This window comes from Patella vulgata, chromosome 9, assembly GCF_932274485.2.
Source record: "Patella vulgata chromosome 9, xgPatVulg1.2, whole genome shotgun sequence".
Lineage (NCBI taxonomy): Eukaryota > Metazoa > Mollusca > Gastropoda > Patellidae > Patella > Patella vulgata.
The window spans coordinates 21,074,604-21,094,671 of NC_065887.2; the positions used below are offsets into that span (position 1 = coordinate 21,074,604).

The 20,068-nt window shown below is 37.3% G+C and overlaps 1 long non-coding RNA gene across 1 annotated transcript; it reads right to left on the minus strand.

Moving 5' to 3' along the window:
• Positions 1 to 4,124: 4,124 nt before the first annotated feature.
• LOC130014307 (uncharacterized) lies at positions 4,125 to 8,414 on the minus strand. Its single transcript, XR_008789261.1, has 2 exons — positions 7,828 to 8,414; positions 4,125 to 4,410 (listed from the first exon to the last, which is right to left on the minus strand). It is a non-coding gene; the product is annotated as an uncharacterized LOC130014307 (long non-coding RNA).
• Positions 8,415 to 20,068: the final 11,654 nt, after the last annotated feature.

A 20,068-nucleotide genomic window follows, 5' to 3' on the forward strand; every position in this document is an offset into this window, starting at 1 on the left:
GTACACATTAGACCTATATATATATACACTTAAAAACTATATCTTTATTATTGTAGATCAATAAGTTGCGATATGCCAAATGTAAAGGTCGGGTAAGTGGTTATGCATAAGGAAGACATTTTGTACACTAGGCTTTCATTTCGACATGTCTGTCAGATCTAGAAAATGTAAACTCAAAACCTGTTTAGTAATTCTAGACCAAAGACTGTACTGGGGGGGGGGGGCGTCCGGAATAATTGTCTAGTCGTTCGGATGGGACGAAAAAAACACCGGGATTTCTTGCACACATTTTCGTGCACCTTAAATAACTCTTGGCATATGCAATTCTAAGAAAATGTTAATTCAAAACGTTTTCAGGAATTCTAGACAAAATAATGTACACGGAATTCTACGTACCTACTACTTTACCGGCACCAGTAAAAGATGACACAGGGACTTCTTCTCCTTGTTGATTCTTAACGATAACACCTGATAACCCTTCTAAGGCAGACATCTTGTTTTATTGCTTCGTTTAAATTGAGCTCTTTCCGTTTCAAAATATATGTTTCTTGCAATCGTGCAAAGATGCGATAGTCTGTCGGACTTGAATGTTGGAATTTATATACGTGTAGATGCTGGTCACGTGACATCGGTTGTTAGGATTATGTTAGTATCCATGTGTTAAAGTGGATTACATAATATACTAAACAATGATATCCCGGCGTATATCATGATTTTTCAATCTTATTAATAATTATCGGAAATTTATATAAATAATTAGTAATATTACCTACTACCATGTTTGTATCGCAATTACCGTGCAGTTGACCAGATATTAAACCGTATTCCCTTCCCTTTCGAAACAACGACACTTGTCTATAACATTCAAGTATTAATGATCAGATTAAATACAATAGCACAGCCAAATAGCTTTAACTAGGGGGGGGGGGGGTCTTCCCATAATGCCGACTCACCGAGTTTTGGAAAGTCGACCGCGGCACCCTTTGATTGGATTAAAACGGATTAAAAGCGTTAATGAGGCAGGGACCAGTCATTATTAATATAGTTCACTGAAATTGATTTTTACCACAGACCTTTATTGACTTTTTTGCCGAAACAATTATTAAAATTCGTGAAAAGTTTGTTGAGTCCCCCCCCCCCCTTACAATGACATTTATGTCCCACCCCAGTGTAATTTCTCTGCTTTTGAGCCATTGAATGTTGATGATGTAATATCAGTGGTGTGTCGAATGAAGTGTAAGTCCTGTGCTCTGTACCCAATTCCTACAAAACTACTAAAGGAGTGTCTGGATGAAATATCACCAGCTTTGACGATTATTATAAATGATGTGCTCTCCTCTGGTATTTTTCCGGATGATTGTAAGGAGGCCATTGTAAGACCTTGCTTGAAAAGATCATTTTATCTCAAATAATAGATTATCTCACTCGAAACTCACTGCTCGGTAAATTCCAGTCTGCTTATCGAGAGGGGGATAGCACTGAAACCGCACTCCTTAGAGTGCATAACGATGTTATAGATATGAACAAGTAAGACTGAATTTATTAGAATTTTTGGACTATGTTGGACTGCGTGCAAAAATTTAAAATTGTGCTATGTCATGTATTATAAATTAAAAAAAAAGAAATGCTCCCAAAATTATCTGCTTAATGAGGTTTATCCTTCAGCTTGGGTCTATTGTTCTTGGCCACTCATTCCCATAACGTCGACCAAAATTTTTCCCCTAAAACTAGAGATATATTAATATTTTCTACAGTTGCATCAAACATGACAATCTCATTATCGCAAGACATATTATGAAACAATGCCCGATAATGATTTATTGTATTATATTAGATTTAAAAATAGTAATCATTTATTATTCCCGTCTTCGTTTGTCCAGTCGGTGCAAAACAGTAGGACGTTAAACCCCATTTCATTTCATTTCATTTCATTTCATTTACTATTCTACCTCTCGCAAGACGTATAATTTAATATGCTATACTACGGAATAATGAATTATTGTTTTATATGAGATACTATATTAACATTATTTTAATTATTACTCTACCTCATGCGAGACGTATAATTTAACATGATTATACATACTCCCCGCATCACGATGAATGTTTTCGGTCAACACCGGGTGCGAACCCTCGACCACCAGACTACGGAGCCAGCTTCTTACTCACTGAACCATCCTGGCTCCCATTTCGTAATTCAAATCCTTTCAGCACTAAACATACATAATGCAAAGCAATACATTTTTTGTCATTTTTAGCCAGCTATATGTAACACATGCTAGAAACTAGACTCCACTAGACTCGAGACGACTAAGGTCTAGACCATGAATGGCCGTCCGACGCGCTAGAGGCTAATGTAAATATCTGATCGACTTTAAATTCATGCACAGTTCATAAGGTCATGGATGAATAAACAACTTGAATTTGAACGATTTACGATAATTACTGCCAGAGTTATGGCCCATGATATTTATGCACGGTGTTTAAGGTCATGGATGAAGAAACCAATTGATTTTGAACGATTTACGATAATTACTGCCAGAGTTATGGGCCATTAGATTAATATATAGGGCAGAACTCGTAATCAGAATTTAGTGTGTGTAAATGTTTGCATTATAATTAGCTGGTTATGTTACCGCAGTATGTGTTTCAGTGACGAAGGGCTGCGGCTATGTAGGCTACATCCCAACATGCGCGCAAAGTTATCGTTTCCGGTAAAACTGTTGATCTGAGTCAAGCGTGTCACACTCAAATCTTGACTGCGAATAACCCGATTCGGAACAACTGTTCCGGGTTGAATTATTCGGAAAATATACGGATTCGTTAATTCAGATTCAGTTCGGTTTTTATCGAATTGAGTGTGACCCCAAAGTCCGGAATAAGACTTTGTTCCAAATTCAATTCAGATTAAACACCTAGTGTGAACGCAGCTTTTGACTTTGGATGATATTGAGTTATAGACTTCGCTACTTTAACTAACCCGACATATCGGGGGTAAACTCACCCAAAATGAAATTACCTTCTCTGAATTATTTTCAAGCGTATAGTTTGAATAGTATTAAGTTAGCATGGATGGTGTGTACCAAGTTTAGCAACCTCCTGTCAGTACAAATAATATTTTTGACACTGTCATAAGTATTTCCTACACGCCCTTTAGTCGTAAATATACGTCATGATCCTCGACTTTGTTCCATTGTGTTTAAAACATACTTTCGTCTTCCCACAGTCGTAAGGGTGGAGGATTGGGAGGGGCCTCATAAGTGGAACAACCTGGAGCTTCTTTTTATCTAAACCCGGCATTGCCCACCGTCCTTGTATAAACGGCATTGTCTTATTACAAACAATTATAAAGGTGGATTTGTTGACGTCCCAAATTCGTGAAATTTAACGCTGAAACTTGCCCGAATAAAAGTCAGTATAGCACTGCGCTTCCGGGATGTGGCGTCCATGAAGCACCACGATCAAATGAACGTTATTCAATATTTAATGTTATACAATGATGAATAGAATGTGATGATATCATACAGCTGTAAAACTGCACATGTACATTGCAGCATATCCATCAATCAACTCATTTTGAATTCAAAATAATCGTATATATTTTATGGCATTTATGCTAATAATATAATTAGCCGCAAAAAAAGGTTTAACGCGTGCGCTTTAGATCATTGAGATTGAGTCCAACTGGTTTGGTTGCGTTCCTACACTTGTACGTGACAAGGTGTTTGGTCGTTGGTCTTACTTCGTGGGATTTCTCCTGCCCCCTACCCAACTGTTAAATACCCCCTTCCCAAGCTTCTACGCGCAATATGTTTGTCCCGAAGTGACCTAGTTTGAGTTGAGTGGACGTTAGATTTCAACAGTAACGTATTTTAACACACCAGAAAAATTTGGTGAAATCCACCAATCCGATGAAGAGAAGTTGAAATTAGCTAAATTATTTATATTTATTGACAAAATATTTGTATGCATGAAATAAATCATTGACGGTCCAACCAAAATCGACGTCCGTCGATGAACTAGTAATAACAGTATATATATGGATTAAAATGAGAATAAAACAGGAACTATTAGTAGATTACGTTATGCGTTGTTGTTGGGGTTTTTTTTGCGGGGGGGGGGGGTTGCTTTGAAAATATAAAACTACAAGATCCTCACTTAATAAAAGAATTGTTTTTCACAGTGTGAAATGTCAAACACGTTTTGCATATAGTGCAATTACTGTTCCTGGAACTAGACAAGGTTTTGTTTCTTAATCTCTTCCGGAATCGCCACAAATCCTAAGCTGGAACTAGATAAGAGTTTGATTATATAATGTATTTTGTAGATCACTTTGTTACCACGGACTTTACGTATGGGTGTTATGATTTTGTTTCTGATCGTCATTATGAATACCAGTTATCTTCTCTGCTGTAAAAAAAAAAACAATTGAATTTGTTAAAACCAGCGTCAAGATTAAATAATTGTTGTTCAATCTTTAAACATTCCCTAAAATTTACTTTAAAATGAAATGGTGTTTATCGTCCGACTGGTCTGCTCCTACTGTGGGCTAATGAAGACGGGCATACGCCACGCAGTGTGCTATAAGAGAGAAATGGGGTTTAACGTCCACTCGACACAAACTAGGTCATTTCGGGACTAACGTATGGTTTTAATTTTATTCCAAAAATTCGCTTGCGCGGATGGGTCTTTAGCAGTGGGAGGAAACCGGAGGACCCGAAGAAAACCCACGAGGTTGGACAGGCGACCCTACTCCTTGTCACGTACAACCGAGTGTGCTATGAGGAAACTGTTACCTGTACAGCGGCGCTACGGCCTACTTTTATTTCGTGCACACCAATGTTTACACGGGACCTCGGTTTTTCGTACCATTCCAACGACTATACATTGTCCCTTGCCATGCCCTCCGTCTTACATCACTGACGAGGGGGAACCAAGCCGGAAAATCTCGATGAACTTTCTCTCGGCCAACGCAGGGAGCGAACACGGGACCCCGAGAGAGCCAACGTCATACTCGCTAAGCCACCCTGGCTCTCCAAAAATTAGTATAATTGGATATCATTATTCATGGTCATTGTGATACAGATGACTGTTCAGTTATAAGGCATATATAATATGCATTATGCAACAGCTAAATCTGCCTATTGTGGTTTTTTTTTCTGATTTCAAATGTTACATAAATTATTACTTGAACATTTATTCACGTGACAAGCTCATAATAAACCCTCCAGATCATCAAGAGGCTTGGATATTAAGTGGATCAGACAATGTCTGCCATATCGTCGTGAAACGTTTAAATGCAAAATCGAGGAGACTTTGTTTATTATCGACACTATCTAAGCGAGTTGTTGTCAATACTTAAAACATACATAACTCCACTCGGTATATCTAAATCTTACATAATACATCCTGAAATATACACAATACATGATCTGCTACACGACAATGTTTTTATTTAAAATTATTACGATCCTGTCATAGACAAACAAGCTTGACAATGGTAGCCTTTGTATGGTGTTCTATTTCGGCCACTTCCCGATCGGTCACTTCCCGAGTCGCCCTTTTAAAAAGCGACGCAAAATTCGCGTTGCGCGTCGCTTTTTTCAATGTTTAAAAATGGAGAAAAAAAGTGATGTCGACTTTTTAACACGACATCGCCCTTTATAAAGCAAATTATCCAAGTGCTGATCAGAAACATTCAAACGGGGACCCTTTGAATATTTATGGACTAGCCTCCTTGGTGGCTCCGATAACAAATCACCAGCCTTCGCTTCCCCTAAACCTGTTTAAACCAGTCTATATTTCAGCAAATAGAGAGGGTAGAGTTATTATTTTTTTTCTAAGACATATTATAGGGTTTTCTGATCAAATGGAGAGTTGAAGGGGAAATAAATATAAAAAATACATATACGTTGATTTAATAAATAGTTATTTAGACAAAGTGTTGAAAGTATCAAAAATGGTATTTTAACATTTTTTTAATCATCAAATATCAAAACTGAGCGCATACACTAAACAAAGCAGTTACAGTATGCAATGGCGTGGGGGTGGGGGCGTCACATAGGCTTGTGAGGGCCCCGTTAGTAACTGACTATCGTTCTCATATTTAATGATTTTAGACGGTGTCCAGGTTAATTAGTGCAGGAGTGAACGTAATCTTGGATTCTTTCGACACCGATCTTAATATTAATTCTTCAGGGTTGCTAATACATTCGTCGTAGAATATAAAAAAAAAACTATATATATATATATATATATATATATATATATATTCTCGTATTGATACAATGTTATCAGTACCCTGTCATCTAACTATAGTGTATGACTGTATCTGCAGAGAGCACAAGGTCACTCTTTCACACTAGGGTTTAAAATTTTAAGTTTAGAACAGAGATTTAAAATATAACATATAATCTCGATATTATAGAAATGTCTTAGTTATATAAAGGATATTATTTGTAGGATCCTTATATAAATTACTTTATTGAAGATAAAATACCGAAGGGCGACGTCGTGTTAAAAAGTCGACGTCGCTTTTTTTCTCTATAGCTCAACATTGAAAATGGCTGCGCGTCGCTTTTTTCAAGGGCGACGCGGGAAGTGGCCGAAATAGAACACCATACCTTTGGTAGGGCTCACTATGTCTAGATATCGGTTATCCATGTTTCCTGGCTTTCAATCCCTGTTCGTAGGCTTTGACTTGAAATGAGAACAGCGAGTTATTCGACCGAAAAATTCTATGAAAACCTCCATCGTACCTTGAAAATTTTCTACCTACTGTTCATGGCTAACTAAAATATCAACAGAGGTTGCCTTCAACGCATTCTACTTAGATAGTTCTTTGGCTAAAATTTACACGACATGCATTATAATTCATCCAATTGTTTTGGGGCGATATGTTAATGACCTAACTTGACCTCTTATCTAGCTAATAAACTACTTTGTCCTAGCAAGACTAGTGAGATAAAACACGGCGTATGACGAAGCGTAATATGAATATGCAAATTATATACAATATTGCACATAACTTTAAAACATAATAACAAAAATATTATTTTTGTATAGAAACACCGGTTATTTGAGGGGTACACAAATAATATTAACTGCCAATTTTCAACAAAACACCTACGTACTAACTTCAGGCTTTTTTATCGACTTGCCAAATCGATTTGAATTTAGTGGAGATGTCATGTGACAGTATAGTCGATTTCAAAGTACTTTGGCGTGTTCGTTAAATGATCTGATTAGCTGTAAACAATTGTTGTGGCTGGACACAGTTGAAAAAAACACGTGATCACCCGATCAAATCGTCAAATCGCACCCTGAAGTGATTTGGCGATTTGATGTAATCGCTTCGGAAATCGGTGTCGATAAATTCGTTGATTAGGGTAACCAATTTGAATTAGATGGACGTTAAAGATGAAAATTTGATTGAATGCAAATCACTTTGGCTAATCAGTGGTCGATAAAAACGCCTATAATCTTGTTCTTGGTGTTTTTTAACGCCCGCTTCCACCGAAGGCGATATCGCAGTCAAGTTATTGTCTTATTTTTATTGTCTTAGCGCACGCGCAGGGGTATTTCCTGTTGGAGGAAACCGGAGTAAACCCACGAGGTTGAAAAGGCGCCCCTATCCCCAAATCTCACATACGCTCATACCAGGGATCGAAGCCACGACCGCAGGCCAGGGGTGACCGGCCAGTTAGAGCTCGAAGCGCAACACGCTAGACCACTAGGCCATCCCAACCCCCAGAAACTTCATGGTATCTTAATGTTATTTAATGTGCGTACAATAAAGACATGCATATAACAGTAGTTTAAGTTTACCTTATCTGCACAGTGTGTCTTGAACCATTCGATATCATCGAAGCTAATGTGGCACACCCCTCTCGATTAGTATCTATATATAATATTACTTTACACAGCTGATAATATGGTGTTCGAAATTTTCCATTAGAGTATATTGACATGGGTTTTTCTGTAACTCGACATACTTGTTTACTATACCATGATGTACTAAAATATACTAAAGCGACGTTCACCTTTTGACACAAAATAATAATGAAAAATATTTTAGCCATGACAAATATTTGTAATGTAAACATAGTGTTTATATTAATAAACATACACCCCTGTTTATATGTTAAAATATTAAAACATAATATAAACAAACACAGAATGTAGACCCGTGTTTATTTTACTTGGATTTGGGGTTGCTAATTTCAGTTCGTACATTGGAAATCAAATAGATTTTGACCAACTACTATAATCGGTCCACCACTCAAATTATTTATATTGTATTGCAGAGAACTGTGGTTTGGCGGATGGTAAGGCACCGCTGTTATGAACAGATTCTAAAATACATTCCAAATATTATTTTAAAAATTATTATGAATCTGGAATGTGTTAATAATGCCCTGGGCCCTGTTTCACAAAATTTTAACTAAAGATAAAATCCAAATTTTAGTAGATACTTCAATTTTGATTGGCTAAGCACTAAAATCAATCTACTATTATCCAATCAAATTACTAAAATTGGGATTTTATCTTAGTTAAAATTTCGTGAAACAGGACCCTGGTCGTTAACAGTATCAATCGTGATCTACTTGATTAAATCTCCAGTAAACAAACACTTTCAGGAATCGTCCTCAAACTGGCTTCTAGTTGGATATACTGGATGCTAACGCAGTAAAAATAATCTGGCGTGCCTAAATTATTCTGGATGTACATACCAGCCCCTGTGCACGACACCCATACCAATATATGTTGTTATGAAGCCGAAACTCCTAGGATGTATACCAATTCTACACTTCATGGTAATATGCAATGTTTTACCACCAGCAGTATAAATGATTAGACGACTTTGCAATACGATTCTAGTAATCTAGTCGAATATGCTGCTAAAAGGTGGAATTAGATTTTAAGAACTTTGACATTGCTGCAATTTTAGAACTGCATTTGGTATTCGGCAACCCTTTAAAGTAGGTACAACCGCTTGAATTACAACCAGTGGTTGGCAGGAAAGATACGCCCACATTTTACAAGAGATGGATAGATAATAAGCTAACTAAACGCGAGTTACAGTCCGATATGCTCGAATCTCAAAAGGAACCAAGATATGTTGGCTATTAACATATATTTTAAGTTTCATCAAGATCGGATAACAACTGTGACTTCTAGAGGTTCCACTACCTTAGTATTACATACCTTTACGCTATTTGCGTTCGAGGAGCGGCCATTTTGTCAGACAGTTTCAGACCGATTTTGACGGAATTCGAACTCAACCGTCATTATGGTGTAACGTTGATATATGTAAACGGGTTTTTTTATCAATCGGATGAAAATTGTGACCTCTAGAGGGACCACGAGGTAAACACGCGATATTTCGTACACTTAGGGGCCATAAACCAGCACGTGAAGGTTCGATATGTGCGAATATCAAAAGGAACAGAGATCTTTGGGATATTAACATACATTTCAAGTTTCATCAAAATCAGATAAAAACTGTGACATCTAAGAGCCATAATCAATGAAGTTACGGTCCGAGATCTTTGGGAGATGCACCTATATTTCAAGTTTCGTTAAAATCGGATACAAATTTTGACCTGTAGAGTGTCCACAAACAAAATGTGAATGTACACATGGACTGACGGACGGACAGGGGCGACGACAATATACATCCACGTGCAAATGTTGGCGTATAAAAAGTGAACACTATAACATAAATAAAGCGAACAACAATGTGTGTATTCATTATCTTCCATTAAAGATACATTTCAGCACAGCGTGTCCGGTTTATATCAGTCTTCACTAAATCTAATATCACTTCACGTTGCAAAAATGTTTTTTGTTTATATTCGAGCTTTGGGTCTAGTTGCCTTGAAGAGCTGAAATCTATATTCTTTGGACCCTAAAATCGAAGAAAATGGGCCAAAAAGCACAATGTACAATGAATGTATAAAGACTGATTTCAATATTTCAATTGTAATTTCTAATCAGTTATGTTCTTCTAAATACATGAGATATCAAAATTGAACGATAGTCTCTCGCTCCTTGTTATTCCAGTCTACATCGTTGACATTGCACTTACGCGCTGACGTTTTACCTCGTTTATCAACGCTTACACGATGTCGTGTACTGGTTTTAAAATTGTTCAGTGTCACGATAATCTTACTATTCATTAAAATGAACCAATAATTCTTGTTTGTATATGACAGATAATGTGGATAATATAGGGTAAGAACTCATAGACATCTTATTATAGCAAGGACTTCTACAAGATATGGCATGATTTACCCTTCTGGAACAAATTAACAGCACTGGTGATCTTTCTCAACCACTTTTTCTTTATTTTGTTTAGTTCGTCGAAATAGTTTTGTTTTTTGACTATCCTTTAAAGGATTCGACTGATTTTATCTAGTAATTCTGGCTTCTTTATTTCAATTCCAAGCTTCGTTAATAATACTGAACAGGTGCATATAAGAGTTTAAACCAGTTGTCAACAGCTTTTCGGTGTCACTTCTCTGCGAATACCGAATTTGCGGTTTTTCAGATATATAATACTAGGGTTCCATATATGAATCAATCATGACGAGAAGATATGCGCACACTACTGAGTTATTTGTTGACGAATTCTCGTCTCGTATGTCGTATACACATTATGCATCTACTGACTCCAGGGAAGATGCACTACCATAACTGGCTTCATGTCGGTGATAAACTGGAAATCCGCGTAGGTGTTTTAGGGTCTGGCATAGCTGCTCTCTGAAGCAAAGTAAAATCATGACGATTATGAAGCAAACACCGTAGAGAGTTAATAAAAGAATATACATGGTATGCATCCAAAGAGAGGATTGTTTGGCATCGGAAGTTCATCCACATTGATTTTGTATTCATGTAATGGTAAATTTGTATATTCTGAAAAGATAATAATTATATTAAATTTTGCTCTATATAGATTGCTTCTAATAATATCCAGTTTATCTAATTGGATGGGTGGTGGTGGGGGTCACAATTATTTGCTCGCTTTGCCATTGCATCATCCGATAAGGATATTATATTATACCCAGAAACTAACTAATAACATAGGTTTACTACCGAAAGAAAATTGGCTTAGCGTCGTGGTAAAGGGTGGGAGGGGGGGGGGTAAATAAATGCTCGTCCTCGATGAATAATTCCGTCAAGATTTTGAAATAAATCTAAATCCCACTGCATTAATCTTGATCGATAATAAAAAAGATCTATGTAAAAGACTCAAAACTAACATAAACGCACAGCCCCAATATCCATTGGGTTCATCCTGTTAACAAGTCAAACATTCATAGAGAAGCCGTGTTCCACCCAAAGAAGCCTGAAATTTTAACAAATATAAATCCTTAAAACGCATCCTTTAAAATACCCAATACCCAAGACAGAGCTGTATTTCCTAATGTGGGCGTATCGAAAGTGAAAGGAGTGTATATAATGGCTTACCGTTTAGTTTCGAGTAGTGCTGTATCACAAAGCAAAGTTGACCAGCCAGTATTCTCGCCAGAAAATAAAATTATTGTGTACAAGAGTGCAGTGAAGAATTTAAACTATTTGTTTTGATGTTACAACACGTTGTCTTATATTTCATCATTATTTACATCAGCACAACAATCAGTATTTCAACCTATGAAACTCGTGTACTTATCAGGGTCATTGATAAAGCTATACTTGTCATTGATAAAATATAACTCTTTAATGAATTTTTTTAGATTTGTATTCGTAGTGCAGATGGGAACAAAACAGAGGTCTATAGATGTATGCTTTGACGTGCACGTAATATACCCACTGAAGGTCGCAGTTCAAGGAAGCGTAGGTACAAGTGACACTGTCGATATGCTAACATAGAGATATACAGACTTGAGCTGAAGCGGCTATGTCACTTGTCTACCATATAACAATATAGCCCAGTGCTGTCTGGGCTTGTTGACGACAGACACAGCCGTGCCATTGTTCTAGAAACCGGAACACACTTATAAATGACAATGACTGAATCATTCATGGCCAGCTTGTCACACACTATTATGTATTTAATCCTTGAGGACCATTTAGCAATTGACTTATAATATATAATATAATACTAGAAAACTGAATACGTATTAGAAATTAAGGAGCCGAGGGGGCTTAGCGAGTATGGTGCTGGCTCTTGGACGAGAAACATAAAGTTATATCTCCATCTCCACTAAAAATATATGATGGCGTAGCATATTTCTGAGAATAAAGAAACCAAATGACTTCTGTAAATAAATCAATTACTGTCAAGGTATTGTGCTAATTGCGTGACTATAAAGACCATCAGCTATTGGTAAAGGGACACAACATTCTAATCTGTTCAAAATATTCTTAACACCATTTACAGTGATATAATAGTTTACATAACAGAACAAAGGGAGATCGAATTCTTGAAGCTGAATCCGGTGATAACCATATCTCATTTTTATACGCCCACATTTTCATGTGGACATAATATATTGTCGTCGCCCCAATCCGCCCGTCCACAATTTGTGGTCACAATTTTTACCCGATTTTAACGAAACTTGAAATATAGATGTATCTCACAAAGATCTCGATTCCTTTCGAAATTGGCGTGTATCGGACCGTAACTTCATGGAATATAGCCCCGGATTGTACGAACATCACTTTTTTAGCTTGTGGACACTCTAGCGGTTACAATTCTTATCTGATTTTGACGAATGTGCGTTTATAGCCGAAAGATCTCGGTTCCTTTCGATATTCGCGCATATCGAACCGTAGCATCCTGGTTTATGGCTCCTAATTGTAAGAAAAATAGCGTGTTTAGCTCGTGGTCCCTCTAGAGGTCACAATTTTTATCCGATTTAAAAATCCGTTGAAATATAACACCGTTACACCATAATGAGTTCAAATTTCGTGAAAATCGGACCTAAACTGTCGGACAAAATGGCCGCCTTTCAAAAGCAAATATTGTAAAAGTAAGTAATACCAAGTTTGTGGACCCTCTAGAAGTCACAATTTTTATCGATCTTGATGAAACTTAAAATATATTTAATATCCCAAAGATATTGGTTCCTTTCGATATTCGTGCATATCAGACCGATTTTGACGAAACTTGGAATATAGGTTTATCTCCAAAAGATCTTGGTTCATTTCGATATTGGCATGTATCGGATCGACACTTCATGGATTATGGCCCCTGATAGTACGAAAAATCACGCTTTAGCTTGTGGACACTCTAAAGGTCATAATTTTCATTGATTTTGATGAAACGTAAAATGCGTGATTATAACCCAAATATCTTGGTTCCTTTCCATATTCGCACATATCGCATCGTAACTTCCTGAATTATGGTCCTTGATTGTACGAAAAATCGGGTTTTAGCAATGGTCCCTCTAAAGGTCACAATTTTTATCCGATTTCAAAATATATCACCGTTTAAATATATCACCGATCACCCTAACGATGGTCGAATTCGAATTACGTGAAAATCGGACCAAAACTGCCGGACATAGTGTAAATAGTGTAAAAGTATGTAATACGAAGGTTGTGGACTCTCTAGAAGTCATAATTTTTTTATCTGATTGTGATGAAAATTTAAATATATCTTTAAATTCCAAATATCTCAGTCCATTTTGATATTCGCGCATTTCAGACCATAACTTCCTGGATTATTGCCCCTGGTTGTACGAAAAATCGCGTTTTTAAGCTTTTTCTCTATCTATCTCTTGCAAAATTTGGGCATATCTTGCCTGGCAATCGCTGGTTGATCAAGGTGCTAGTTAGAACAGTTTCTTTCTTACACAACGAAGTCTAAAAGAAAGCCCACGCCGAAACTGTTCTGCAGGGTGTTTATAAGGTTAGGTGACCGAACAAATCCATAGTCTGTTTACTGACAGACAGTGGTGACGACAATGTAGGTGTAAATGTAAAATTATCCAGAAGAACGGCGTTTTTAAGTACATTCCAGAAGTAACCCCATAGAGAATAAAATTGTTCATGAAGGATTAAAATCAGTCTATCACTGACATCTGCCGTTCTCCTTTAGCATACATAAATCCAGTTATAAGTTTAGTCATGTCATAAACAATGAATATTTATGTATACCTTTGGCCTACATTACCTTCTTATCTCGAGGCTAATTTTTTACCGGTGTGTTATCGTCGGATTCAAAAGGAGAAAGGGATTTTGATTATCTTTAAAATATGTTGTTTGTGATGTACAGTACCGACAAGGATTTATTGTGTTAGCATTGGTATTTTAAATACCACTTAATGGATTGAATTTATAGGTAGCAAAATCTGTTCTTAAGCAAACATTTTTAAAGGATTTCAGAAGAATTCATCATTTTCGTTTTTACTTAAGGATAATAATGAAAGTTGCACTGTTTGTGCCAGGTTTCTTCCTGTTCCTGTGTACGATGGTATTTACTATCGATGCACATTCCGATGGAGCTCCAACATCAGCGTGTGTTAGTCAATCACCTGGTCATAAGAATATTGTGGCTCAAACCACAACGCCTCCATATAGCATTCGTGTTTCGGGGACTACTTACAAGGCAAATCAGTCATTAACAGGTATGAAAAAGCATGTTGCTTCCCGATTTTTCTGAATAGGTGCACTATTTTTCAAATAATTTGCTTCGGGTATTGAGCGTTTCTAATTTTTTGTATCTTAATTTTATTAAAGCAGATAAATTTAGAGATATTGCACCTATTATGTCTTATCTGTTCATCCGCTATTTGGGATCGAGTAATTGCTATTCGAAGGAACAAGATGTTATTATAGATAAACCCTTGGCACTGGTCGATCTTAAATTTTCTAAACTAATAGTATACATTGAACTATATGTATCTATAAATGTTTGAATGCAAAATTCACACTCGTAATACATAGCAGTTTGATAGGCTTTCTCGAATAGGCCATTTTTATCAAGTATATATTCATATATGTAAGGTAAGGTGATTGTATTTTTATGACTCCAAAAATGTGCGACTGCCGCCGGTCATACAGCCGATCACGTGTATATATGACGTCAATCATAATGTCAAGTTAAGTATAAATGCTATTAAAGGCAAAGAGTTGTGATGGGGAGTTGGGATGGCCTAATGGTCTAGAGTGTCGCGCTTGTACCTACAGCTGACCGGTCACCTCTGGTTTCGACCCCTGGTGTGAGCGTATGTGGCTTCTCGAGCTCGTGGGTTTACTCGGGTACTCCGGTTTCCTCTCTTTTGTGGACTTAAAACACTGCCGCCAGAGTTTTGACAAGTACAAACAAATTAGTCCACTTCACCCCGATTCTGGAAAATCTACATTGGCTCCCAGTTCAACAACGAATCAAGTTCAAAATATTACTGTTGACTTACATGATCAATCACCAAAATATATCAAAGATCTGATTACCCCATATAAATCCACAAGAACCCTTAGATCCACAGATAAACAATTTCTCTATCAACCATCAATGAATCTTGAAATGGCAAAAAATATCTTTCTCGTTCTCTGCTCCTCTCGTATGGAATTCGCTGCCTTACCTCATTAGAACCATTGACTCCCTAGATACATTTAAATCTCAGCTAAAGACGTTCCTGTTTACAGAAGCGTTTCCGTAGTTCAATAGAGAAAACTTGAAAAGCACAACAGAAACTTTAGTATTATCGCGCTATATAAATAGAGGATTATTGTTATTATTATTATTGCTAAGAACAACAACAACAACATGGTTGGGATTTTCACCCTCCATTCCTACAAGCTTAGCCTCCCAAACACGAACTCGCTCAGTTACCCTGGAAAAATTTGTCTGCAATATCACCCCACGAACGGACGAATGAAACTTTATCCACCAGGAAGGGGTATACAAATCCTCTTTTAAATGTTGTTCGGGTTACTTCTTTGATAGGCATTTATTAATTGGTTTATTCCCACGAAGGCGCAGTTATTGACCGTAACGGATTAAACGATGTCGTTTTCGACGACTTCGTGGGAATCCAGCTCCTAGGGATTAAAATGGATTAAAAACGTAACAATGGTGTTATAGATTGTTATGATAAGAATGTACACTTTCATAATCCCCAATGTAACTAATTAACCAACATTTTAGCATCATTTTTGGCATAAGAAATAAAAACATAACTACACTATAACGTAAATTAATTTAATTTCGCCAAATAAGACACCCTGTCTAAATAATCGACTAAAGTCAATTCCTCTTCCTCGTGTCTTCCATTTAATTCCCGGAGTTGGCTTTGGATTTGAGCATATTTATATCTCTTCCTTGGTGGTTCCTGTCCCCCGGCATACCGAACGATTCTAATCTCATTAATATTTTGTTCTTGTTGTAAAAATGTGATCATTTCAAAAACATTCGGATGGGCTTTTCCAAGTAGCTTCTTGATTCTTGCATGTCGTCCTTCCAGAGTCTTGTTGGTTCTGTGCTCCTCTGTGTCGTAGTAGTCCCACTGATGAGTTGCAAATTAACCCTCGAGAAGTCGAAGGCCAATACAGCAAGACATAATATAATACACCTACCCTTTCTACTGGTACCAACGGTAGAGCTGCAAACCTCCGTACCACCTTGGGGGGTTGGATGGCTGAATGGTTAGCGTGCGCGCGCTTTATCATAAAGTCTGTCATTGAATCGACTGGCGTGGTTTCGAATCCCCGGTTGTACGTGACAAGGGGTAGGGTCGCCTGTCCAACCTCGTGGGTTTTCTCCGGGTCCTCTGGTTTCCTCCCACTGCTAAAGACCCCTACGCGCAGGCGAATTATTGAAATAAAATTAAACCATATGTTAGTCCCGAAATGACCTAGTTTGTGTCGAGTGGACGTTAAACCCCATTTCTCTCTCTCTCTCCGTACCACCTGTATTTCTTCATCTTCTCTAGTATATTGCACTTGTAGACCTACATTCTGTGTTCGTCTCCAAATTAAGATTCATATTGAACACTTGGATAATTTTAATCATTAGTTGCCAATTGGTGAATAAAATTCAGAGGGAACATAAAATCTATAACACCGTTAATTGGGTCCTAATAGCAACATGCCTCTTTTCAAACGAAAGCCGGCAAGTCGATATCTGCGCCTTCGTGGGAAGGATTAATTTTGGTCACGCTCTGTAACTGCGCCTTCGAGGGAATACACCTATTAGGTTTTAATTGAACATATCAACACAGGATACAATTACTGAGATGTTTCGACAATGATTATCTCGTCTTTATCAAGCAAATTACATACAAGGGTGTCCACTATGTTGGTTTAGTTGTAAATGGCCCTCTAATCAAAGGTGTTATATTTTAATTGTATTTTTTGTTGAATATTATGTATATTTGTCTACTATTTACATAACTGTATCACTTGCGTGATAAAGGCGTGAGTATCCTCCTCGAAGCGTCCCGTAGTATCAAACTCAATACTTGTGTAGCCATAAAATTGTACCTTTTGTTGTACGGGTTGCCTGAATCAATCTAGATATAAAAACTTTTCTAAAATTATCAAACTTAAACCCTTTTCTCTGGCGTATGGAGGATACGCGTGTCACATTAAGAGCAACATTATTCAGAGCTTTCCATTTAGTCAATAAATTTGGTGGTGAATTTTGGCAGTAGCAGGTTAAACCCCATTTCATTTGATCTATTTGTTGTTAGGTATGGTTTATATTTGTGTTGTATACCTTGTCCTCAGTGTCCATGTATCATCTAGTTAATTAACCCCTTATCTTCTCATTGTACACTTTAACTGCTGTGTCATAGACGTTTAATCTTGTTGCTGTTATGTTGTTACAGTTTGTCTATATATTTGCATATCTATATTGCTGTCTCTGATATCACCCTTGGTGGAAGTGGACGTTAAACCTCAAAAACGAATTGCTGTATTAGCCTTATAACGTTGAGAGTATACTCTTCGAAACGTCACCTTAAAATACAATAGTAGCTGTTTTCCATAAGTATGAGTTTTTGTTTTTACTAGTTACTAAATGCCATTTAAAGATTATTCGTTTATGTAATAAGATCATCTCGAGAAATTCGCAAAATCCATCACTACACGTGATGAGGAAAAATTTTGTTCGAATTCAGTTGCGTCAAGGGCATAATTCTTCCATTAAATCTCAAAATAACCTTTTTATGAAATCATTCTGCTTTTCAGTGACGATATCCGGATCATTTCAAGGCTTTCTATTACAAGCAAGAACATCTGGTGGAACAACACCTATAGGTACCTTTAGTGGACCACCAACAGACACTAAAATATTTCAATGTAGTGCCAAAGATGACTCGTGGACTCACGCTAACAACAACGTAAAGAACGACTCCAGTGTTTTGTGGAACCCACCATCGGGTGACGTTGGAGATATCACATTCTTGTAAGTTGTTTCAATTCATTACGTTTTAAAGGAATTCAATTTTTAAGATGACTGTCAAAATAACGTTGTCATAGTTGTCTTTATTCAGGGAAATGAAATAAAATGGGGTTTAACGTCCTACTGTTCTGCTCCTATACTGGGCTAATGAAGAAGGGTATACGCCATACAGTGTTCTATGGGGGAAATTTTACCCGGGCAGCGCCAGTATCGCCTACTCTTATATCCTCGGTTTTTCGTCCCATCCTAACGACTAGACATCTGTCCTTGTCAGGCTCTCCGTCCTGCACCACTGACAAGGGGAAAACCACGTCAGGGCTAGACTGAGAACGGGCACGTGGGTATGGCAGTCCCGGGTGACCCTAAAGAAGTTAATGTCTTACGTTGGTTGGGGGCACATTTCAGTCCTGCTAAATGTGTGCATTAGCTAAAAACATCAGCATACACTCCAATAACACCATTTCCGGTCACTTTGACATACCGACCCCCTCCATTATAGAGGGGGCGGAACAGGTTGTTTATTTTGAATAGTGATTGGGCAAGCTCTGCACTATTAAATTCGTATTTCGATTAAGCTTATGTTATGAAGTTTATGTTTACTAATATTTGTTTTGTCTTTGCTTTAAATATATCGACTGTTGAACACAAAGTCAGTTTATCTCAACATTAAAATTTTAAATAGTCTGTTGACTCTAGGCATTGGCCGATCGACTAAAATAATGAATGGTGTAGTACTAGTAGCTCAAACTTGGATTGTTGAATGTTTCCAAATGCCGTATAGTAAAAATAAAATTCATCATGATCGCGGTGCACCTGGGTGATATCCTCCAACCTCAAATTGTACACATAACTGTAGAAATAAAAAATAAATATATCATACATTTATCTCCATGACTGATGGAATATGTAGCCGAGACGCCACACCTCGTCCCATTTCTCCACCTCAAATAGCCAATATTATGGTTCCAAAACTGAAAGGATATTATTCATAAATGGCAGGGCAACCGTGGCAAGAGGACATGACATCTACTGGTTAAATATAAGAAGTGATGTACTGACAGCAGCATCGGGAAGTACAGGTATGTATATGATGGTGGGGTGAGTTAGTTCAGATTTCAAGGCCTTAGAAGATTGCTATTAATAGATATTTCAACCCACAAAAAAACAGTCTTCTAAACAGTCCTCCGAAAAATAAAACCCACTCATGCTAAGGGAGGTAACTAGCGATTATAACTGGATGTAGACCACAAATTGTAGTGCGTCTATATATAGCAATTCTCCCTTTTCGGCTCATATTTTTGTTAACTTTTCCGTCTAGAATCGAAGGAAAATGCTTAAACTATCATTTGCTGTGTCACGCTCTGGCAAATGTTTATGGCTTTAGTGACGGAAGGATAACAAAATTAAGGGTTGGGATACGGGGCCATAAATACATAGTTATAGTATTTGCTGTGTCACGTGCTGGCAAATGTTTATGGCTTTAGTGGCGGAAGGATAACAAAATTAAGGGTTGGGATACCGGGCCGTAATTACATAGTTATAGTATTTTACTTCATGTTTGTGTATCACAAAACCTCTGTGGACAACCTCATACTTTGAGAAAACATGGATCAGGTCAAAGAGAGCAGAATTAACATTAAAGTCAATGGGCAATCAAATGTTGTCTGCTTCTAAATCTCGGGAGTCTTTCTACTAACTATACCGCGAATTATA